We start from the raw sequence: 24,762 nt of genomic DNA on the forward strand, positions 1-24,762 counted from the left end.
GATGAGAAGTGGTGAGTTTTGCAGAGAGAAATGCCACCTATTCTACCTAATATTCAATATTCTTTCCCTATTCTACCCATTTACCTTCCTTTTCTCACCCCAGCTATTCAAAAGAAAGAAAAATGACCAGTTTGGTCAGATATCAAGACCTCAACAGGAATATGGCTGACCAGTGAAGGGACTGGGGTCACCAAGTAACAGAAAAGCTATTTTGCTTTCTACATCCTCTGTCAAAGTCACCTGTGCAAGGCTTGCCTCTTGGGGCTGGGACAGCTGGCATCTCTCCCGTAGGGCACAGGTATATTAGGGGCTCAGAACCCATTCAGTCCCAGCCAGCCCTCTTCCTCTGACCCTGCCTAAAGCCCACTTTCCTCCTACTTGCAAGAGTGGCTTATTAAGGGTCCTAAGATTTGGAAACTGGAAGAATGCCGGAGCCCTTTATACCTCAGTGTTGAGCTTCGTTCTCCAATTCAGAGAGAACAGGAAGCTCTGCTTTAACTTTTTTTGTTTGTTTGTTAAAAGAGGGAAAGTTGGGGGTTGGGGGAAGAAGGGAATAGCAAGAAGATAGGATGCCTGTTCCACTTTCAATGAACAATATAATATTTTTTCTATCTTGTTATTCTTCTTTACATGTGTTATTCTCTTTGCCCCCCGCCCAAAAAAAAAAAAACTGCTGCGAATAGGGCAAGTCGTAGACATTAGCCAACAAAATCCATTTTGTATCTCAATATCCCACATTATTCTCCAACCCCTAGAAACTTAGGTACTCTCTATGTGAGATTTAAAAATATAGAACACTCAATTAAATTTGAATTTCAGATAAACAATTAGTATTCTTTAGTATAAGTATGTCCCAATTGCATAAGACACATTCATACTAATTTTTTTTTTAATTTATCTGAACTTCAATTTAATTTGACTTCCTGTACTTTTATTTGCTAAATCTGGGCATCCTGTATCTATGTTCTGATTCTCTCCAGAAGTAGTTAGTGTAATGTCTAAGAAAGAGCGAGGAGCCTGGAGTCGTACAGACCTGGGTTTGAATACCTGCTCTGTCACTGATTAGCTGTTGGGTCTCAGGGAATATATGTCGCCAAAGTCAGTTCAGCTTCCTCACCTGAAAAAACAAAGATAACAATGGTGCCCACTTTATGGGTTGTTGTAAAGATGAAATAAGCTGATGCATGTATGACACTTAGAACAGTGCCTGGTAGGTATGAAGTGTTCAGTAATGTTCGTATTAAAAGGCTTTCTGGCATGGCGGCAAATATTCAATGGCAGTTACTTGGTGCCTGTCCTATGCTCCAGTTCGCAGATCAGTTTGTGTAAACTCGAAGGCTTCTTCACAGGGATCTGATATGTTTGTCCAGGCCCTTCCATCCTTTCTAATGGAGCCTATCAGCCAGTGGGTCTCTCAACTTTTTTGTAGTGAGAGAAGGACATCAAAATGCTCTGAGAGCAACATTGTCAAATCCTCTTATAAAAACGGGCAAAAATTAGCAAGCATGTTTCTATCCAGAAATATATTAAACCCTTTTTCCTTTTACTAGAAGAAGAAATGTCTACTGAAATTGTGATGAAGCAGCTGAAGGGATGGAACACTGGAAATTACGTGACCTGGTTCAACAAAGGAACACAGGGAAGAGAACTTTACTATTTATCAATTCTTTTCAATATTACAGAAGTTATTTAAGTGTCTGGAAGGACTCACACCACACCTAGCTGTGCTGTTTATGCCTCTGATTGTACTGATATGGACAATTTACTTTTAGCGCCCTTTGCTATTTTTTTTTTTTTTTCCCCGAGACAGAGTTTCTCTCTGTAGCCCAGGATGGAGTTCAATGGCGTGATCTCGGCTCACTGCAACCTCCGCCTGCCGGGTTCAAGCAATTCTTCTGCCTTAGCCTCCTGAGTAGCTGGAGTTACAGGCATGCACCACCACACCCAGCTAATATTGTATATTTAGTAGAGATGGGGTTTCTCCATGTTGGTCAGGCTGGTCTCGAACTCCTGACCTCAGATGATCTGCCCTCCTTGGCCTCCCAAAGTGCTGGAATTACATGCATGAGTCACCAAGCCTGGCCTGGATTTCTTGTTTTTTTTTGCTTGTTGTTTAATAAAACTATTTTTATATCTGACTTGTGCAGCTAAATTATTTTAAAAATATAACAAAAACAAGCAATATCTGCTTATGAGATTCTATTTTAAAGTACAATCTCTCATCGCCTACTCTCACTCCCAATAAAGTCACCATTAATATATTTTTTAATATATTATTTTATAAATTTTCTGTGAATTTACAAGAATATATATAACACAGCCTTTAAAAACCACAGTGAGCTTTTACTCTACATAACTGTTGAACAACTTGCTTTTGTCATTTATCTTATTATGGAAACTTTTCCAAATCAATACATACAAATTTTCTTCATTTTTTTACATCATGACCTTGTCTTCTATAGTGCAAATGTACCAAAATTTATTTGACTGCTATTCAAGAAGTGGTTATAGAAATACTGGTTTAGGAAAAGTTAGACTTTTTGGATTATGCAGTCATTTATCTAAGCTTGTAAGTAACTTTAGTGGATTAAATTTTCCCTTACAGGTGAATGAAAATTAAAACAGCATATAAAAATAGTATACAGTGAAAGCAGTTCTCAGAAAAAAAGATTATAAAATAATACTATAAACAATGGTATGCTAACAAATTAGACAAATAAGATGAAATAAAAGCATTCCTAGAAACACAGAAACTGCTAAAAGTGACTCAAGATAAAACAGAAAATCTGAGAAGAACAATAACAAAGAGACAGAGTTAGTAATTTTACAAAATCTTTCCAGAGAGGAAAGTCCAGAACCAGATGGCTTCACTGGTGAATTCCACCAAATGCTTAAAGGAGAACTAACACCAATCCTTCCAGAGTGTGTAAGAGGAGGAAATACTTGCTCACTTCTTCTGTGAGACCAATATTACACTGATACCAACAGAGGACAAAATCGTCACAAACAAGGAAACCACAGACCTGTCTCCCTTGTGAATATGAATGCGAAATCTTAACTAAAACGATAGCAAACTGAATGCCAGCAGTTAGCAGCATATAAAACTGATTGTGGCCTACAAAAATGGATTACTATTATAATGGAGATTTTATTTTTATTCTTTGTAAATATGGGGTCTCGCTATGTTGCTCAGGCTGGTCTTGAACTCCTGGTCTCAGGCAATCTTCCTGCCTCAACTTCTAAAAGTGCTAGAATTACAGATGTTAGCTGCCATGACTAACCTGAGTGAGATTTATTCCAGGAGTTTAGGGTTAGGACAACATATGAAAACCAATCGATGTAATACAACAAATTAACAGAATAAAGGACAAAAACATCATGATTATCTCATTAGATAATGACTGAGGACATCTGTGAAAAATCCAGTTAATAACATATTTAATAGTGAAAGACTAAAAGCATTCTTCCTAAGATCAGGAATAAAATAAGGATGTCTGCTCTCACCACTTCTATTCAACCTTTTACTGCCAGTCTAACCAGGAAAACAGGCAAGAAAAAGCAATAAAAGTCATCTAGACTGGTAAGGAAGAAGCAAAACCACATCAATTTGTACAAAATCCATAAAAACTATTAGAGCTAATAGATAAGTTTGAAAGATACAAAAACAATATGAAATCAATTATATTTCTGTACACTAGAAATGAAAAATAAATAATGAAACTAAGAAAACCATTTCATTTATAATAACATAAAAGTACTTAGGAATAATTTAACAAATGAAGTACAAGATTTGTATACTGAATGACTAAATATCATTGAAAGAAATTAAAGAAAACCTAAATAAATGAAAAGATAACCCATGCTCAGGAATGGAAAGACTTAATATTATTCAGATAGCAGTACTCCCACACGTTGACCCAAAGATTCAACGCAGTATCTGTCAAATTCCAACTGCTTTTTTTTAAAGATATGAACAAGATAATGTTCAAGTAGAAATGCAAGAGCCAAGAAACTGAAAAAGAATGCAATTTTTTCTTACTTCAAAACATGATACAAAGCTAGAGTATTACAAACAGTGTGGAGCTGATACAGGATAAGCACATAAATCAACCTAATAGAACTGTGACTCTAGAATAAGCCAATACATCTATGGCCAGTTGATGTTTACCCAGAGTGCCAAGACCATTCAAGGAGTAAAGAATAGCCTTTTCAACAAATGGCGCTGGGACAACTCACATTTCCACAAGTAAAAGAATGAAGCTGGACGCCTACTTCACCCCACATAAAAATTAACTCAAGTGGATCAAAGACCTAAATGTAAGAGCTACAATTTATAAATCTCTTAGACAAAAACATAGGTGTAAATCCTTGTGACCTTGGACTAGGCAATGTTTTCTTACTCATAACACCAAAGCATATGCAGCAACAGCAAAAATTGGTGAATGGACCTCATCAAAATGAAAAACGTGTGTGTGTCAAAGAACGCCATCAACAAGGTGAAAAGACAACCCACAGAATGGGAAAATTATTTGCAAGTATGTATCTGATAAGAGTCTAACATCCAGAATGTACAAAGAACCCTTACAATTCAACAGTAATAAAAATGTTCTGGAATTAGACAGTGGTAATGGCTGTACGGACTTGTAAATGTACTAAAAAACACTGAACTGTTTTCAAGTGGTGATTTTCTTTTAATTATACTTTAGGTTCTGGGGTACATGTGCAGATCATGCAGGGTTTTTGCATAGGTACTTGCATGGCAATGTGGTTTGCTGCCTCCATCCATCCCCTCATCGCCTATATCTGGCATTTCTCCCCGTTATCCCTCCCCAACCTCCCCATCCCTCACTGTCCCTCTCCTATTCCCCCCAACAGACCTCAGTGTGTGATGCTCCCCTCCCTGTGTCCATGTGTTCTCATTATTCAACACCCACCTATTAGTGAGAACATGCAGTGTTTGATTTTCTGTTCTTGTGTCAGTTTGCTGAGAATGATGGTTTCCAGATTCATCCATGTCCCTACAAAGGACACAAACTCATCGTTTTTGATGGCTGCCTAGTATTCCATGGTGTATATGTGCCACATTTTCCTTGTCCAGTCTATCATTGATGGTCATTTGGGTCACGGGGAAAGCTGGCTCCTTCAGAGCTAAGGTCAGGGATTTTTGGAATGCCCTTTTCTGGCTGTATTTCTAATCAAAATTCATATTCCAGAAAGGATGAGAACCTAGATGAACTTTCATAGGTCAGGGGTCATTTGGGGCCAGCAGGAAAGCACACCTTGGCTAACAATTCTACTAAGACCCAAGGCTGCATTCTGTAGGGATACTGGATACTCCAAAGGAAGACATGGGGTCTATTCTCAAAAGAAGACATGGCTAGTGGGTAGACAGAAACTATAATATCCCTTATAACTGACTCCCAAACCCCACACTCCTTGCAAGCTTTAACCACCCTGGCCTCACAGAACCTCACATCCTCAGAGTCCTTTCTTTCCATCCTTAGTACAATGTGGTTCTGAAATCCATAAACCAACATCCTCCCCAGCATCCCTCATTAATGAGCTGGGATAGCAGATGTGAAAGGCTTTTGCAAATTGCAAAGTAGTTCATAAATATGAGTCTCTATTGTCACTCATGGTGGGACTTTTCTGCTTGTCACAAGCAGGGTTGAGCTGTGGAGAAAGATCTAGGGACCCAGAGAAGCTTCCTTTGGAAGACTTACCAGATCTGGATGGGAAAGAAACAGTTTCTTTGGGTTGTTAGCTTGTAAATAGCTGGCCTCCCTGCTGATTAGATATACAACTTTCTAAACAGCCTTTCAGATCTGGAATGAACACTGTGCTCCAACTCATACTGCATGAAAATAAAACAGGGAGGGTGGGGGCACCTCACTGACCAGAGAGAAGTGTAGGGAGAATTCTATTTACTACGCCTCCCCTTCTCTGTTAGCACACCCCCACCCCAGGGCTGGACCCTCATTGGACTACGACAATCTTAATGATGGCCCAGAGATGGCAGGAACCCAGCCAGAGCCAGTCAGGGCAAAGCTTTCTCCCAGTAACACTATTTGTTCCAGATGTGGGCAAGTGACCCAAATTGATTCAATCAGAGTGAATCCTACTTCTTTTTGTTTAATATTGAGTGGGGGAAACTCCCTCTTTCCTTGTGGGCCGTTTGGGACATGCACGTGTGGTCTAAAAATCTGCATTCTGTGGCTCTCCTCTGAGTCTTTTCTCATTCACTATGGTGAGATAACACGGGTGATTTGCACTTGTTATCTCATTTGATCCTCAGCCTACCTTGTGAAATGTGCATTCGTATCCTCATATTGCAGAGGTTACGAGAAGTTAAATGCATGCCCAGTAGGCGTTTGTCAGATTTGGGATTGAAATTCAGATCATACTGACTGTGATTTTAACATTGTTCCTTTCATCAAAATAGCCTTGCCCCACCTTGTAGCTTGAGAGGCACCCATTCCTTGTAATGGAACAAAAATTATGAACACACAAGTATTCTCAGTGTTCCCTCTTCCTCCTGCTGCTAAAGCGGGTGGAGTGTTCTCTCTTCTTCCACCTTTGCCTGGCGGCTTGTTTAACTTCTATTATACATGACGGGAACAGGGAAAGGAGAACATATGTGGATGGGGAGGAGAGGAGGCAAGAGAGAGAGGGAGGAACAGCGGAAAAGGCAGAAGGTGGTGTGTTTTGGAGAATCTGGCAGCTGGAAGCCAGGAAGCAGGCTGCAGAATGTGGGACCAGAAAGGAGGGCTTCAGAAGACTGGAAAAAAAAAAGGATTTTCCTGCACTGGAGAAGCAAAGGAAAGAATTTGGCTTATACTGAAAATACCTTTTGGTGGCTGGACTGTGTCTCTTGGAGCGAGAGCCTGCTCTGAGGCTGGGCACTGGGGTCACAGCGTCATAAACATTTCATCAGCAAAACAGAACCCTGGGGTCCAGTAATCATGTTTCTTCACAGTTGAACACAATGTGACCTTTTGCTAAAAATCTTAACATATATGCTTTGCTTTATTTCTTACCTAAACCTGTCAGATAAATAATGTTATTCTCATTTTGTTGGTTAATCCTGTATTGTTAAAGAAATTCCATAGAAAACTAGGCAACCCCAGAGAGTAAGAAAATGTTCTCCCAAAGATAGAAGAAAACAAAACCAGTGGTGGCTTTTTCTGTCAGAGGGGGAGTTTTTCCTGCAGAATAAGATTACTAGTAACCTCCTTTATTTATTGAGCTATTTTGGATGTGGTGCATGTATTATCTCATTCAACAGACCTTAAAGCTTCCCAAAGAGATACTGTTCCTCTTTCCACTATGCAGATGAGAAAATCGAGACTCCACTGTAGTAAATGCATTCATTTCCTGGAACTGCCGTAACAAAGTACCACAGCCTGGGTGGCTTTGACAACAAAAATTTACTGGTTTATAGTTCAGGAGGTTAGAAATTCAAAATCAAGCTTCTAACAGGGTTGGTTCCTTCTCAGAACTGTGAGCAAGGGTGTGTTCCAGGCCGCTCTCCTAACTTCTGGTAGCTGCAGGCATTCCTTGGCTTGTAGATGACCATCCTCTCCCTATATCTTCACATCATCTTTTAGCTGCATGTGTCTTTGTCCAAACCAACCTCCTTCCTTCCTTCTTCCTTCCTTCCTTCCTCCCTCCCTTCCTCTCTTCCTTTTTTTCTTCCCTTCCTCCCTCTCTCCCTTCTTTCATTTTTTCATTTGTTCTTTCTTCCATTTTTCTTTCCTTTTCTTTTTCTTTGAGACAAGTCCTTGCCGTCACCTAGGCTGACATGCAGTGTTGTGATGTCAGCTCACTGCAGTCTTGACATCCCAGGGCCCAAGAAATCCTTCCACTTCAGCCTCCTGAGTAGCTGAAACCACAGGCACGTGCCACCATGCCTGGCTAATTTTTTTGTTTTTAGTATGCACAGGGTCTCTCTATGTTCCCCAGGCTAGTCTCAAACTCCTAGGCTCAAGCAATCCTCCTGCCTTGGCCTCCCAGAGTGCTGGGATTATAGGCCTGAGCCACCATAACTGGCTCAAATTTCTTTTTATAAGGACACCAGTTACCTTGGACTAAGGCCCACTGTCATGACCTCATCCTGATCATCTGTGATACTCTATTTCCAGAGTACTTATATTCACACTTACTCAGTTAGGACTTTAGTATCTTTTGTGGGGACACGATTCAACCCATAACAGTATGCAACTAGCTCAAGACAGCAAGACGATGCCATAGCAGAAATAGGCAGCATTGGGTTCCAGTTGTGATCACATAACATATTAGTAATGTACCTTTTTGTAGGTGATTCCATCTGTTTGTTTCTTAGTTTTCTTGTCTGTCAAATGACAATAATAATACCTACTCTTAGAATAGTTGCCAGAATTAAGTAAGATGAAAAGAGTATAAAGTGCCTGGCACAAAGTCAGTTGCCATACGTCCCTCTCGGAGCTCTAGTCTTCCTCTTAGAAATCTCTGGGCCGTGGCCTACCTCAGCCTCCCAAGGAAAATCAGCTAGCTGATTCCGGAAGAAACCTCTCACTTCCTATTGGCTCAGCCTCAGCTACTGGTTTTCCTACAATGCTGATTCGTTGCAAAACTGCTTAATTTTCCAAGGAGCTGAAATTGCAAAACTAGTTTCCATACTGACTTATGAAATAAAATGAGAACTTGGGAGAAAAGGTGAAGGAGGTAACTTAATCATAACCGTCAGGTGCATGAGAGGTAATTTTATGCAGACAGGAGGCCAAATTTTTTCCATTTATATTTGGATAAAAGAAAACAGGCATTCGTTTATGCAGGAGAAATTTAAATAAGACAGGCTCTGCTTATAGGGCTGATAGCAGGGCTGGCCTTGGGCAACCCTAGGAATGAAATGAATTGGTTACTCATGTCATTTCACCTCTCCCTTCTGCTATTGCCAGGAATGCACCAACTTCAGACATTTCTGCTAGCACTGCCAACTTTGAGTAGAGTGAAATGGACAATCTCTTTCCATCAGCGTTCATTCAAACATATACACAGGGCACCCACAGAATGAGGGTAGGCTAGTTGCTGTAACAAACAGTTCCTAAAGTTCAGTGGTCTAACCAAGTAGGTTGACTTCTTTTTCAACAAGCACTCAACACAAGTGTTCCTGATAACAATGTTCTCCTTCAAGTAACAAGCTTGGGGACCTGCTGTCCTTCTATCTCCTGGCTGAGTCCTTCTCTAGGCTTCAGAGATTGCTCCATTCAGCCAGAAGATGAGAAGTCATGAGGATTGTGCTCGGGAGGGTTTAGTGGGCTAGGCCTGGAAGTAGGGACGTCCCTTCTGACCACATCGCATTGACCAGGACTCAGTCCCGTGGCCCCATCTACCTGCAGAGGAGGCCGGGCGGTGTGGTCTGAATGGGAAGAGCAGAGAAAGGGAAAGCACTAGCCAGCGTCTGTGGTGAAAGTGTTGGGGAAATGGATGTTCTCTCCTTTGTGTTTCCTGTAGCACTTTGTCCATTTATTTAACAAATGTTTGTTTATACATAGGCTGAGCCAAGTCACATGTTAGGTCCCAAGGCTAACTCAATATGGCCCATAACAGCTGAGCTCTGCCAACAACTTGCCACATTACATTGTATTTGCTTTTTCACCCATTTGAAGGTCTGAGACTGGATTCCCCCAGGTACAGTCCCATAGATCAGGGTTTGGGTGCAAGACCATAGGTGTCTACGTCCCACTCTCCAATTATCCTCTCAGGGCACATCTTCTGCTGCCTGAGGACTTTCTCTTGCTACTGGAGCTCAGGAAACTGATGCCTTCCAGGAAGAGGTCTCAACCAAACCTGGTGGTGTGTAAATGCCTCCACTCTCTCACCCTTGGGCTGCGTAATTATGAGCTGTGACTCAGAAGGGAAGGGAGGGGAGGGGAGAGGGGAGAGGAGAGAGGGGAGAGGGGAGAAGGGAGGGGGGAGGGGGGAGGGAGGAGGGCAGGGGGGGAGGGGGGAGGGGGGAGGGCAGAGGGGGCGGGGAGGGCGGAGGGAAGGGAAGGCTTTATTAACCCAGAGAAGCTCCTGGAATTTCTCTGGCTTAATAAAGCTCCAGTTGGCCACAACACTAGCTGGCTTGATAATGCCCCTTTTAATTGGCTGTCTATCTTTTCTATCTCACCCCCTCACACCCCTACCAGTATTTCTCTTCACTTCCTAAATTACTGACTTGATCCGAACCCTTGTCTCAGAGACTGTGTCTGGGGAATGCAGTCTAAGATGCTGTCTTTGCCCTGAAGGGAGGAGCTCTTTCTTATTAATCCTTGTTTTCCCAGAGCCCAGAGCAGATGCTCATTTGTTCATCCAACAGGCACACAGTGAGTACCTGGCCTGGGCCCAGCCTGGACACACAAAGAATCATTGAATCAAAGAAACTGTGCTGTTTCTGCAGGTGACAAGTTTAGGTTTTGGCATGTTGAACGTGAGGCTGTAAAAACTTGAACTTGAGAACTAGTATCTCCAGATTAATTCTCAGCTAAGCTTTCTATCAGGCATCCCACTGCCCAATTAAAAAAAATCCCCTCCTTCATTTCTTGCAAGGATCTCAAACCCCAATTCTAAATCTTGTTCTCTTACCTTCTTCAGTCTTAAGTCAGATCCCACCATCATTTCGCCTTCTTTGCGAGACCTTCACCGACGATCATTTTTATGGTTGCCCCTCTTGCCTCAGCCCTCCCTATCCTCCTTCCCTCCTAAGCACGTTTTACCATCTATCAAATTACGCATTTAATTTAACCTATTATTTTGTCTGCCTCTTGCTGTTAGAATTCAATTCCATGAAGGCAGGGGTTTTCATCTGCTTCCTTCACCACTGCATCCCCAACATCTAAAACAATGGCAGTCACATAAAGACTGCCCAAAATATCATTTGTTGAATAACTGAATGAATTTGTTAAATAAGGTGATATGAACATTTTCAGTGAGTAACAGAAAATATGAGGCCAGAGCTTGGAAGAGAAGTTCCAAGTAAGCAGGATGGTGACATGTTCCGGCTGAATTGTGTTCTCCCAAAATCCTCATGCTGAAGCCCCAACCCTCAGTATCTCAGAATATAAGGAGATAAGGTCCCCTTTGACACAGGCTTCATTAAGGGATAATTGACAAACAAAAGTAGTATATATTTACTGCATGCACTGTGATATTTTGATATATGTATACAGTGTGAAATGATTAGATCAATCTAATTAACATATTCATCAATTCACATGGTTATTATTTTTATGCAATGGGAAGATTTAATATCTACTGTCTTAGCCATTTTCTAGTGTATAATGTATCATTATTAACCATTATTATTGTTATGGCCACTATGGGAATGATAGAGCTCTAGAACGTGGACTCTGGCCACCACTTTCCCATTTCCTCCATCACCCAGGTCTTTAAAGAAGTGATTAAGGTAGATTGGGGCCCCAATCTAATAAGACTGTTGTTCTGAAAAGAAGAAGAGACACCAAGGACATGTGAGCATAGAGAAAAGGCCATGTGAAGACAAAGGCAGAATCCTGCAGGTTGAGGGGAATTACTCTCATGCCCATGACCTTCATCAGTTCTTATTTTTCCATTTCCCTCCTACTAATGAATAACCTTTGTTCATGCCACTCCCTTTATATTAAATACTCTATCAAGACTTCTTAGCTTTGTTCTGTTTCATGAAACACTCCCTAGAAATGTTTAATTAATACACAATTTGTTAAAAAAATTAAACTCCATAAAGATGTCCTGCCATCTGGGAACGTAATAAAACTAGTATTTAATCTGGAATTTATTATTTGTCTACAGCAGAGAGAAGCATCTAGTGTGTGTGTTGCCTGCCTGCTTGTGAATTTCCACTTACACATTATGCAATCTTTTTTATTTTTTTCTTTTCTAAAAATGAGTCCTTGTTTCTGAAAAAAGCTACAATAGTCATCTTTGGCAATTACCAAAATTTCCCCACATTAAGACATTCATTTCCACATCTGGCAAGGAGAAAACAGCAGGAAGGAAGTCACATGTGCCCTGGATCCTCATTGTAACCAATGTCATTACTCTATTTTCTGAAACGGTTTCCAACTGTCTGATGGTGGGGACACAGCGGTGTTTTCTTGGGGGTATGTGACCTATATGGGTAACCTTGAGTATCTGATTCCCTACATGGGATGCTGAGGCATGAGGCTCCCGAAACTGTGACTACCACACGGAGACATTGTTCCTTGATTTCAGAATACATTGCATAATATTTCACGTTTTCATATTATTTTAGAATTTTACAGCTGGGAAAAATTCTTTTTATGGGGGGCGGGGTTTCCAGACAGGTTTATTTGGGCAAAGTTAGAGGGGTAATGGTTGAAGGCCAAGTCCTGGGGTAAAGTGCTGGGACCTTGAGGAGCAGAAGAAGAAGAGCAAATGCTGGGACTTAATCAAGGGTGGGGTCACATGCTGGGTGCTAAGGCTGGGCTGGGTACTAGGGTCAAGCACTATGAGTACTGGATTCAAGCAATGGGATGGAGACTGAGGGCGAGCCCTCAGGTCTTGGTTTTCACTTCCCTCACCAGGTTCAGCCGTTTGTCTGGTTTCACAATCTCCACAGCTGGACCCTTCTCCACGTCCTGCCCCTTCCTTTCCTTTGGCATCTTGGGTAAATTGGGTGAGAGCTTGAGGCAGATGATGTGCCTGCAGTCATCGCCCACAATGGTGATGGGGTGGATGGGACTGGACTGTATGTGAGTGATCTTGTTCTTCTTTTTGGCCGTCACAGGTTGGTTGCAGATGGCCTCATACTTGTTGATGGCCAAGTCGAACACATGGGCCTTCCCATCTGTGGTGACTTCTGCAAACACGGTAGAAGAGTGTGGTGCCCAGGCCACATCGCCTGTGACTGAGTTCAGGTCATAGATGAACATCAGGGTCTTGATGGTGTGGTCCCAGATCTTCACTGTCCAGTCGGAGCTGCAGGACATGAAGACCTTGGTGTGGTGTGGGTTTCAGGACACAGTGTCCACTGCCATGTTATGGGCATCATAGGTGTCGAGGAATTGGCTGGAGTAGGATTTAGAGCACTTGTCCAGGCAAGAGCAGGTGCAGAGCCAACTTGGATCTCCAGATTTCCTATTCAGTTTCTTGCCCTGACCAGCGTGCCCCATTCTCCCTCCTTCTAGGAGACAGTGTGACTGACTAAAATTCTTAAAATCCTTAATCAGCCCCTTCATGCAGATTAATTGATTTATTTTTAGAGCTACAGTAGCAAAATGGTTAAAAATGTTCATGGTAGATTGAGACACACTTGGGTGTTAATCCTTGCTCAGCCACTGACTAGTTGTATAGCCTGGGACAAGCCACCCAAGCTTTGAGTTTTCTGATCTATAAAGTGGGAATAATGAAAGCATCTGTGCCAGGGATATTGTGCAGAGTAAGAGTGATAATGCTAGTAAGAGAGAGCCCAGGACACTGTGTGTATTTAGAAAAGCTTAACCATTATTGTTGTTGTTAGAAACAGTCTATGTTTCTGGGGCAGTCAGCTCTTGCTATTAAATGTAGTAAAGAGTCATCGTGTTCTAGTGGCAAGGTCATCTAAGTAAGCACTTCTGTTTCTGGCAATCATAAAACAGGATGTCAACGTACTGGCCTGGAAATGAGAAGAAAGTCTCTTAAATTAGGATTATTTGCACAGCTAATGTCTTAAATCCATGTTCTTCCTCCCAACTATGTTTATACCGGAGAGGTAGGGACTATGGGCTTTCTCTGTATAAACCAATGCTCTGAGACAGATCATGAGAAGAGGCACATATGCCAATCTTTCCCTGGGATTCATTCTTCAGGCATGATTTATGTTGGTTCTAGGGAATACAAACCCTTGATTCATCCACAACAGTTGGAAGAGATGTCTTTATCACCCACCTAGAACCAGTGTTTAATTTATTTTCAGAAGTCTGGAAAAACTACAATATTTTATAAAATCTTTCCTCAATAGCTCTTTGCTTGTATATGGCAGGGGATTTGGCGGGGAGGAGGAAGGCTTACTTGGCTGACAGTTTTGCTCCCCATTGTGATAAAAATCTCCTTGTACTTTAAAGCTATTGGCTTCCATTTAAAACTTAATGAGTTCAAGTTTGGTTATGATATTGAGGTCCCATATAGGGTTCCCCAGTTCCCTCCACTTTCTGTGTCCTAAAGGAGAAGCGCAGGGTGCCTTGACCACTTTGTGAGCTGGCCAGCTGCATGATTTTCCTGCAAGCTTTGAATCCCATCCCTGGTCATGAACATTCCCAGGCATTGTTAAAGATGTCTAGACTGTTGCACAAAACACTGAAAGAAACTGGCCTCGGCCCGAGCCAAATTCCTCAAACCTTCATCTAAATTCCATACCTCAACCCCTAACTGCCCTAACTGCAGACATACCTAGAACATAGAACATCTTTCTCCTGCTGTCCATCATGAGGACCCAGCAGACCACTCTGTAAATTCCCCTAATAAATACTTTGGATTAATCATCCTGGCATTTAGTGTTCCTTTCTTTGGAATTCCAACCAGAGCTATCTTGGGTTGGTTTGAGACACTTCCTTGTGGGAGTTCCCCTGCTACTGCTTTTGGAAAGATTCTAGCCATAGTTTTGGTGAAGATGAAACATCCTATCGAGGAGAGAGTATAAGAGTGGTTCTGTTATAAGGACACATGCACATGAATGTTCATTGCAGCACTGTTTACAATAGCAAAGACCTGGAACCAACCCAAATATCCATCGATGACAGACTGGACAGGGAAAATGTGACACATATACACATCATGGAATATTATGCAGCCATAAAAAATGATGAGTTCGTGTCCTTTGTAGGGACATGGATGAACCTGGAAACCACCATTCTCAGCAAACTGACACAAGAACAGAAAATCAAACACTGCATGTTCTCACTCATAGGAGGGTTTTGAACAATGAGAACACATGGACAGAGGGAGGGGAGCATCACACACTGGGGTCTGTGGGGGAGAACTAGGGGAGGGACAGCAGGAGGTGGGGAGTTGGGGAGAGAGAGCATGGGGAGAAATGCCAGATATAGGTGATGGGGAGGAAGGCAGCAAATCACGTTGCCATGTATGTACCTATGCAACAATCTTGCATGTTCTTCACATGTACCCCAAAACCTAAAATGCAATAAAATATATATTTAAAAAAAGAGTGGTTTCCAAAAACCAATCTATACACGTTTTGAGCTTGTATCTTCAATAGTATTTCTATTTATTAGTCATAAATTATATTCCTGTGCTTCTTCATGAATATATTATAAACCATGTACAAGAAATATAATTTTTTAAAGCATACTTGCAAGAATACGTGGAAATAAAATTAAATGTTAATGCTTTCTTCCTATATATATGATTTGTCTCTTACATAGGCAAATGTGTATATATCCCCAACCATTTAAGAGGAGACAGGACTGGATACAAACAATTGCATACACAATGGCTAGGACTGAGTAGAGTAGCAGAGAAGGGAAGGTAATACTTCCTCCCTGGAAGATGAGCAGGAATAATAAAGAGAAGGTAACCACTGAGTTGGATCTTGAAGGATGAGAACTTTTCCAGATAGACAATTAGAGGTAGAGAAATTCTAGACAGAAAATCAGGAGGAAATGAAAGTGTACAGGGGCACAGAAACATACCCAAGTGAGGACAGCTGAAAGATGAGTGGCTCAGTTACATCTGGATCACAGGGCACGTAAGACAGAGTGCATGGAGAGGAAACGTGGCACTGTTGTAAGAAGGGCCTGAATGTCAAGCCAAGAAGGGGAAACCCTATGTTATGGGAGAGATAGGATCAAAGGCCACTCTGGAGTAATGTGGAAGTGGGCTGGAGGAGGAGATACTAAAGGGATATTAGTTGGAACACTTTTGATAATCCAGGGAAGGGATGATAGGAATGGAAACTAAAGTACCATTCACTACCAGTAAGGGAGGAGAGAGGATGGTTTTAAAAGCATAAAATGGAGGAATTAAGAAGATTCTGTGATTTTATGAATCCAGGACAGACCTTAGGATGATAGGTAAGTGTAGGACATAGCACAAAGCCATATTCAGGCCCCTCTAAAAGATTTTTGGTGCTGCAGAAAATTTACTTAGATGACATGTCAATCACCATCCTAAAAATTTGCATTGACTTCCTATGTATAGTATATTACATTAGCAGCCCCAGTTCTTCATCTCTCTGTCTTTACCCTTACCCTTCACCAAGTGATTTCTCGAGTCTTCTCACGAAAGGGGTTGTCTATTTTCCTGCCCCTTGACTCTAAACTTGACCATGTGACTTGCTTTGGCCACTAAAATGAGATGGAAGTGACAGCAGCCTGGCATGCTTCTGCCTGGCATTCGTGCCTCTGCTGTCTTCATAAAGTGAACTTCCTTGGATACACTGGCCCTAAGATGATTAGATCTGCAAACAAGAGCTTCCCCAGCCGACATGCTGCAGTCAGAGCAGCATGATCTGCTAGAGCAGAGCTCCAGCTGACCTGCAGGCACAGGAGAGAGCACAGCCAAAATGAACCAAGCACAGCCAAGATCAACTGAGCACAGATAAACTCAACCGAGCACAGCCAAGACCAAGTGAGCACAACTTAGATCAGTCATTCCTAGCTGATCCATAGACATATGATTTCTAACTGATTGCTGCTTTAAGTCATTGAGATGTGGGGTGATTTGTTATACAGCAATAGCTAACCAATATTCCAGTGCTCCTTGGATGAAACTTTTAATTCCCTGACATGACCTACATTAGGCTGATCATCTGCCTTTTCTTGACCTTTACCTCCTAAACCTTCTCCTGTTTCCTAAGCTCCAGCCTCTGGCCTTCTTTCACTTCTCCAGCTTAGCATGTCCTCCCCACTCCGGGATCCACAGGTCCCTGTGTTTGGATGCCTGCCTTCTCCTAGTACCCTAATCTGGTACACATAGTTCATTTCTATTTGTTGTTTAAAATCAGTTCAAAATCAGTTTCCCCAGGAAGACTTCTCTGATCCTTACACTGAAGTTAACTTCTCTCATTACATTTTTCTCAGCTTCCTGAATTTTTTATTCAGTCTTTATCATACTTGTAGCTTAATTATCGCCTATATAATTAGCTGTAAGTTCTATGAAAGCACAGATTATATTTATCTTGTTTCTCTAACACAGTGTATTATGCTTTAAAAAATTGAATGCATGAATAGTATAATCAATAGAGGTTTTTGAAGTTCTGGTCTCTGTTCTATAAACCAGGATTCATCTATTAAATCCTTGAAATAATAAACTCAGAGACAGTTCTGCTAAGTTTCCTAGTATCTGTTGAGAAGGGAAGAAAACAGGAAATCCGCCTGAGTAGATACATTTGCCAAAAAAAAAAAAAAAAAAAAATTCACAGCTGTCATAACGTTTCCGCCATCAAAGCACAGACTACAAGGAACAAGGGAAGGGAAGCAGTGCCAGCTTCTGGGGAACTTTCAGGACCAAATTCGGTGAAAGACTCCTGCAAGCTTCTCCGCCTGCGCCTGCAGTTGCTGGTAGGCACAAGATACTTTGCTCAAATAGTTCCACTCACAATTAACCAAATGAGTGCTTCAGGGTGCTCTGCTGTATTTCACTCAAAGTCTGTCAAATCTCTTTCTTTGTGACTTCTCTTTCTCTCACAATTATTGCTGTCAGGATAGGAATTTGAACGAAGAAACTTCTGCAGTTTGAGTGAATCTGAAGACGTCTTTCAATAGTTGTGTGACTACTTTATCAACTTCAAAGCCAGCAGCGGGGTTTCAGAGAGGAGACAGCTCTGGGCTTGTGTTTCAGTTTACTCTTTTTTAATTTTTATCTGTTTATTTCTTCATTTTTTTCTCTTGACAAATATTGACTGAGAGCCTAATCTGTCCCAGGAACTACATAAAGTGGTCATACTCAATACTCCCAGGATTTTGAGAAGAGCATGAAATTAGAAATTTGTAAGTGCTTGGTATATATTATATATTCAAAATTCTTCTTCATGGCTCCCAGAGCTCTAATTTTTCTAGTCCCTTTCTACATCTCAGACATAATTTTCTACAATTCTCTCTTCACCACCTTCTCTATGTTTAAGACACCCTAGCCTCCTTTCCGATGCTTAAATGTGCCAAATTTGTGCAATTTTCATTCTCTTTTCCTGGAACGTACTTCTCCCAGATCTGATACCTCCTGACACTCGAGGCTTAGCCCAAAGGTCCCCTTCTCAGAAAGACCTCACCTGAGTGCGCCACACTTACCCACAACTACTCTCTTTTACACCACATTTTGTTTCTTCATTTATTTGTCACTGCTGAAACCATCCTATTTTCTTTATTTGTTGACTTTTAAATAGTGTTTCCTACTGGAATGTAGACAGCTGGGGGAAAAGGACCTTGGCTCTCTGCTCACTAGACCTTGGCCTCAGTGCCTCAAATGGGGACTGGAGCATGGTAGACCTCCCTAAAGGTCTGCTGAATGAACTTCATTCCCGAAGGATCCATGGGCCATCCTGCTGACACTTCCATGTTGTATGAAGAAATGTACAGAAAATCTGCACATAAGAGCCCTACTCAGATGGAAGTTGGTTTGGGTGTTGCTAATTCAGATGCCTGTTAAGTGTGAAAATTAGGGTGAGGTGAATGTAACAGTCAAATGTACAGAGTGACTGTGTGCCCAATAAATATATTTTAAGAAATTCTACTCCCCTATAATAAAAGACACAAATTTTAATAATAATTGGCTTGCTAAGTCACAAATATATGCTTAAGCTTTTAATGATATAAACCCACCCATACCACCTAGTGAGAGCTAATTGATTCAGAATTTCTGGATATGTATTAAAAGCCTTAATAATGACCACTGTTTAGTCTAAGGAAACCCAAATGGATGTTTGCAAAGCTGAAGTTATAAAGAGGTTTGTCCAGCAAAAAAAAAAAAAGCGGGGGTGGGCGACAAGGAAACTCAAAGGTTCTATTTCCTTTGGCTGAGAATTTAATGAAGTAGACACACCCATGTGATAAAACACGGGGCATTCACTAAATCCATGCACCAAGAGAAGAGTCTACATTGACTTTGAAAAATGTTCATTCTCACACTGCTAAGTTTAAAAAAAAGCTACAAAACGGCATGTGCCATAGGTCCTATTTTTGTCAAAGAAAAAAAGGTGGATAGTGAATAGAAACAATTACTGGGAGAGGGCAGGGCATGGTGGCTCACATCTGTAATCCCAGCACTTTGGGAGGCCTAGGCAGGCAGATCTTGAGGTCAAGAGATAGAGATCATCCTGGCCAACATGGTGAAACCCTGTCTCTACTAAAAATACAAAACTTATCTGGGTGTGGTGGCATGTGCCTGTAGTCCCAGCTCCTCCAGAGGCTGAGGCAGGAGAATCTCTTGACCCCGGGAGGCAGAGGTCGCAGTGAGCCGACATGGTGCCACTGCACTCCAGCCTGGTGACAGAGTGAGAGTCCATCTCAAAAAAAAAAAAAAAAAAAAAAAAATTACTAGGAGAATGCACATTAAAAATATAATAACAGGTATTATTGTATGGTGGCGCTGTGGGGTGATTTCATTTTGCTGTTGTTTCCCTGTATTTGGCAAATGCTTACTTTATGCATATAATGCATATGAAATGAGAAAAAAAATACACCAAATGTTTAGGGTGCATAAAATGACTCCAGCATTTTGTCCGTTTAATAAAATAAATGGTCAAACCACTTTGGACTTTCAGTGCTGTGAAAACCAAAGTACAGTTTGAGTAAACCTGTCAGTTTCCAGCCCTTCTTGCATGCTGAGCAGAGCTCAAGGAAAACAGTAGAATAAGTTGATGATGTCCAATCCCCCCATTATCATGGACCCCTTGTAATTTAATTTATATGCTATGATAAGTGTTTGCCTGGGCTCTCTGTTGGGCATTGTGGATGCTGGTGTTGGAAGTTAGGGTGTGGCCTCATGAAGCTTCTGGTCCTATAGACTGCTCTGACCAATAAAAAGGCTGCTACAATCTCCTGTACCAAGTGCTGGGACAGAGGAAGTAGAAAGAGTAGAATGAGCTTCAAATGTACAGAATTATCGTGTGCCCAAGAAATATAGGATACAGAGGAGGGGCTCTCATCCAGCCTGTGAGAACAGGGAAGGTTTCCTGGAGGAGAGGACCAGTGGATTCGCATCAGAAAGACAAATAGGAATGAGTGGAGAAACAGGATTCTGAGAAAGTGTTCCAGGAAGAATGGCAGCAAAAAGCCCCAGAGGCAAGTCACCCTTGGCTTGTTCAAGGATTTGAAAACAGTGCTCTATGATTAGAACTTGGAATATGAGTTTGGGAGTGGTATGATTAGATTGGGGAGGGTAACCTGGGGCCAGGCAAGGTAGGTTTTAGGATTCTTGGTAAGGACTTGAACTTAATCCCAAAAGCAACAAGAAACCATGCAAAAGCCTTACACAGGGGACTGACATGGCCAGATTCACACTTTAGAAAAATTCCTCAGACCATAGCAAGGATTGGAGGGAGGCCAGGAGTCTGCAAGAGAGGTGTTAATGACATGGGAAATGAGCAGGGGGGTTGAAGAAAGGTGGAGGGATTTACAAAACATGTAATGGGTAGATTGGATTAGATGAAGAATAGGTATAGAGATGGGGAAGAGATGACCCAAGGAGATGCCAGGTGTGCTGCTTGAGCACCTTGGGGTGGGTGAGATAGAAATACCTAGATAGTCACCAGTTTGGAATGAGTTGATGTGCCTGGGTGACCGCTGGATAGAGATGCCCAGCAGGCTTTTGAAAAGACAATCTGAAACTTAGGGACAGCTGGGATGAAATGCCAACTTTGAAATCAACAGCTTAGAGAAAGTATTGAAGCCATAAGAATGTGCAAAACAGGGCAGAGGAAAACATCAAGCCCACCCTGAAGAATAGCCAGGCAGAATCCCGAGGAGCCTCAACACATGAGGGCTAGCCCTCGTGAAGAAGAATGAGGTGGAGTGGCGAAAGAGGGTGACAAACTCTAGGTGCTCATTGCCATGGAGGCCAAGGAGAGGAGGATTTCGGAGCCCTCACTGTCAACGCTGGAAAGGTCAAGGACAGAAGCAGAAAGGAGCATCTTGGAGTTAAACTTTTGTCAATGGGGCTCTTGGTACCTGTGGTGAGATGAGCCTTTGCAGGTACATGGGCACAGATGTTGGGCACAGTGGGTCCAGGGAGGAGAGAGGAGTGAGGGAATGAGGATGTGATTGTGAGCACCTCGTTCAAGAACTTTGCTGCATAAGGAAGCCAGGCTGCAGCTCATGGGAGTTCGGAGAGTTGAAGGAGAATTTTGTTTTTCATCAGGGAGTCTTTAAAGATTTAACCTAGATACTACAGAATCAATAAGAGAGGGTGAGTTAAAAGTTACAGGAGAGGAAAAACCCGGGGCACAGGTAAAGGAGGGCTCCTTCTTCGCTGTCACAGGAGGCAGGGAGGATGGATACAGATGTGTTAACTTGGTGGGTCTGGTATCAGTTATTTGCAAGAGTTCCTATCTAAGCTTTCTATTTTTTTTTTTTTTTCTGTGCAGTAGGAGATGAGGTTATCTGCCTACAGTGAGTGGGAGGTGGTGGAGTAGGAGATTTGAGAAGTGTGGAGAAATTTGAAATAGATGTTCCAGAGAGTGGGAGACAGAGTACTCAGGAAACAGAGTAGTTTCTGAAAGCACTGAGGCTCCAGGTGAGGCTGAAGACCTTGGCTTTGTAGTAGCACCAATCTGCAAGGTGGGAGATTTTCTCCCCCAGGTCTCAAGGGCCAGGATGTGAACATGAAGAATCCAAACATCAGGGCTGAAGGGAGGTTAGAACATGGCTGGCAGATGTGACAGAGGCACAGTGGGTTTAGAAAGCTGAGGCTATTGGTAAAGGGGATGTAAAAGTCATACATTTTAAGGTCCAAGTTGATGGAGATAGAAATAGAACCAGGAGAGAGGGATGAGGAGGAAGAATTGGCAGGACCTGGGGTCTCCTTGATTCTGAAGATCATATGTGATGAAAGAAACCAACTGAGAATCTTGGAAAGATAAGAGATTATATTCAGAAAGAACCGTGCCTGCCCAAAGAAATGATAAATGTTTGAAATGATAGTTATGCCAATTACCCTGAAAACTGATCACTACACATTGTATGTATTGAAACATCACTATGTACCCCATAAATATGTATCATTATTATGTGTCAACTGAGAATATAAATGCATTTAAAAAATAAAAGAAGGTACCACGCTTAGGTTTAATATTTCCTCAATGAAAGGGCTGTAGATTATGCAGAGCCCAGAGAGTCACCATGGAAATGAATGAAGTAAATGAAGAGAAGAAAAGGTAAATATCATGGGCAAAGAAGACATCGGAGATGTAACCAGAGTGTTGGATGGGTGGGTGCTCACATGGGTGGTAGGGTCACCTTGATACCTGGGGAGAGGAAGGGAGAGGAAGAAAGAGAACCAGGAAGCTGAGTCTTTAGTGAGGGAAGAGAATGATGGGCAGGTAAGTTGAGGATCAGCAGTGAGGAGGGATAAGGGGCTGTATGAGGCCAGAGGAGCAGGAGTTTCATGTTAGGTTGAAGAGTAATAATCCAGAACTGGAAGGGGGTTGAGAAAATGCCCAGCCCAGTTCCCCGCACGTGACATAAGTATACAGGAACACCAGCAGTCTCCAGTCACAGGGCTACTGGGAAAGTGGTGGCTTCAGGAGACAGCCAAGTCCCCAACAGAGATAGGTGAGGCAGAGATTCAGCGAAGAGGCTGCAGGTATAAAACTGCTTATTTCTGAAAAGAGAATCTCAGAAGGATTTGTGAAACAGAAGACCAGTGGAAGTTTGGTTCTGGAAAGAAAAAGCACGGTACAGAACAGAATGATGAAAATAGCAACAACCACACTAAGAAAACAACAAGAGCATCTCATACTCACTTACCAATGTTCTCTCAGCAAGTACTTATCAAACCTGTGTCTTCTAAGCACAGAGCTTATAGCGGTGCCAAAGGCATACAGTGTGCCCTGCCTCTTGGAGCATACCTTCCAATAAGGAAGGAAGACAAAAAATAAACAAACAAATGTGTGTGTGTTTATGTGTGCATATAGTAATTTCAGCTGAGCTAAGTGCTATGAAGAAAAGTAAAAATAAAGCAAGAAGATAGAGAGCAAAGGATGCTGATGCTCTAGAAATAAGAGATTCCTTAGGAAAGGACTCTGGGGATGGGGGTGGTACTCACACTCAGACCCCAACAAAGGAAGCAATGAAAAAAACAAATACAAAAGACAGTGGATCCCAGACAGTGAAAACAGTAAGCATAAACTCTTGAAGATAATGAGTGCTTGCCATGTTCAGGGAAGAGCAAGGAGGCTGGTATGGCTTGAGAGCAACATAAGGGGTGGAGGGGAGTAGCAGGAAATAAAGATGAATGCTGGCTTCCTAAAAAGATCACCAAAACCACCTGTTGATAAGACAAAGCCGAGTTTATTCTTACCTACAGAAGAAAGGATGCCACCTCAACAGAGTTTTAGTTGTATCTCAGATGGGAAAGGGCAAAATTGGGATATTCATGAGATGTTTGAAGTCTGGTTTAAGGCAAATCTTTCAATGATGGAGCTTAGTTAGAACTGGATAAGAATCGTGACGTAAGAGTTTAGGTTTGGTGGATATGGTAAAGTGAGAATTTTGAAGTAAAAAAGGGTTCAAAGAGTTTTTCAGATGTAAACTGTTTGTTGCTTTCTGTTGATGAGTTGATGGGTTTCTCAGGAAGTCTGTAGAATGAACAATAAAGTGGAAATTTTTATCTTCCTAGGCTAGAGTTTCCTGGATTAGTAAAGCTATGTTGATTAAGAGGTAGAAAGTAAAGTCACATTAATGTAGACAGGAAGCTGTGGGTGTCTAGATGGTTTCCATTCTTGGAGATTATGTAGAGTCTTGCAGGTCATGGTAAAGGCTCTGGATTTTATTTCGGGTATGATGGTTTATTCATCAGCTTTTGTCATATAACAAATCACCCCAAAACTTAGTAACTAAACCAACAACTGATTCTGCAACAACTGATGTAGTTGACTGTGCAATTTGGCGACTTTGACTGGGCTCGGCTGGCTGATTCTTCTGTAGGTTTGACTGAGCTAATTGATGTATATGCAGTGAGCCAGACAGCTTTGCTTCTGGGGGTTTCCTGGATGTCAGTTGTGCAAGAGAGGTAACTAGATCCTACATTTCTCATCAACTAACTTGCTAGGGCTTGCTTGCATGGAGGCTCAGGCTTCTAAGAGAAGCAAGCTAGGGTGAGTCCTCATGTTAAAAGCACTTTTCAAGTCATTCATACATCACAGTTTTTATGATACCATTGATCAAAGCAAGTCAGCTGGCAGAGCAGAGAGTCAGTCTACCCAAGGGTAGGTCCCTACTCAATGACATAGATACAGAGCAGGGTGAACACATTGGGAGCCATTACTACAGACTTGTGAGCAGGGGAGTGGCAAATGCTGATTTATGAGGCAACTCTACCTCTGGCGTGAAGAGACAGTAGTGCCAAGATGCAGCAGGAAGGCTATCTACACTGTAGGATTTGAGAGGTAAGGGACCAGTGGAGACCAGTGAAGTTTTTCTGGAGAAATAAGGCTTTGACTTAGACCTTGAAGACTGGGTAAAATTGGAATAAGCAGAGGCGTTTGTGGAGTAAAGACTAGTAGGGGAACATGAACATCATGAAGCCAAATTCTTCTCTTTTTCTGGGCCTCAGTTTCCTCATCTATATAAT

The 24,762-nt window shown here is 41.9% G+C and overlaps 1 long non-coding RNA gene across 2 annotated transcripts in view; it reads left to right on the top strand.

Moving 5' to 3' along the window:
• Nucleotides 1-17,441: 17,441 nt before the first annotated feature.
• The window catches only part of LOC105726799 (uncharacterized), a 34,484-nt gene continuing 27,163 nt past the window's right edge, over nucleotides 17,442-24,762 (top strand). For both annotated transcript variants that reach the window (XR_001109638.2, XR_001109637.2), the window contains exon 1: nucleotides 17,442-17,537. This is a non-coding gene — a long non-coding RNA (uncharacterized LOC105726799). The remainder of the gene's footprint in view (nucleotides 17,538-24,762) is intronic.

This window comes from Aotus nancymaae, unplaced genomic scaffold (genome assembly GCF_030222135.1).
Source record: "Aotus nancymaae isolate 86718 unplaced genomic scaffold, 86718_ANA_hifiasm-v0.15.2.pri h1tg000015l_1, whole genome shotgun sequence".
Lineage (NCBI taxonomy): Eukaryota > Metazoa > Chordata > Mammalia > Primates > Aotidae > Aotus > Aotus nancymaae.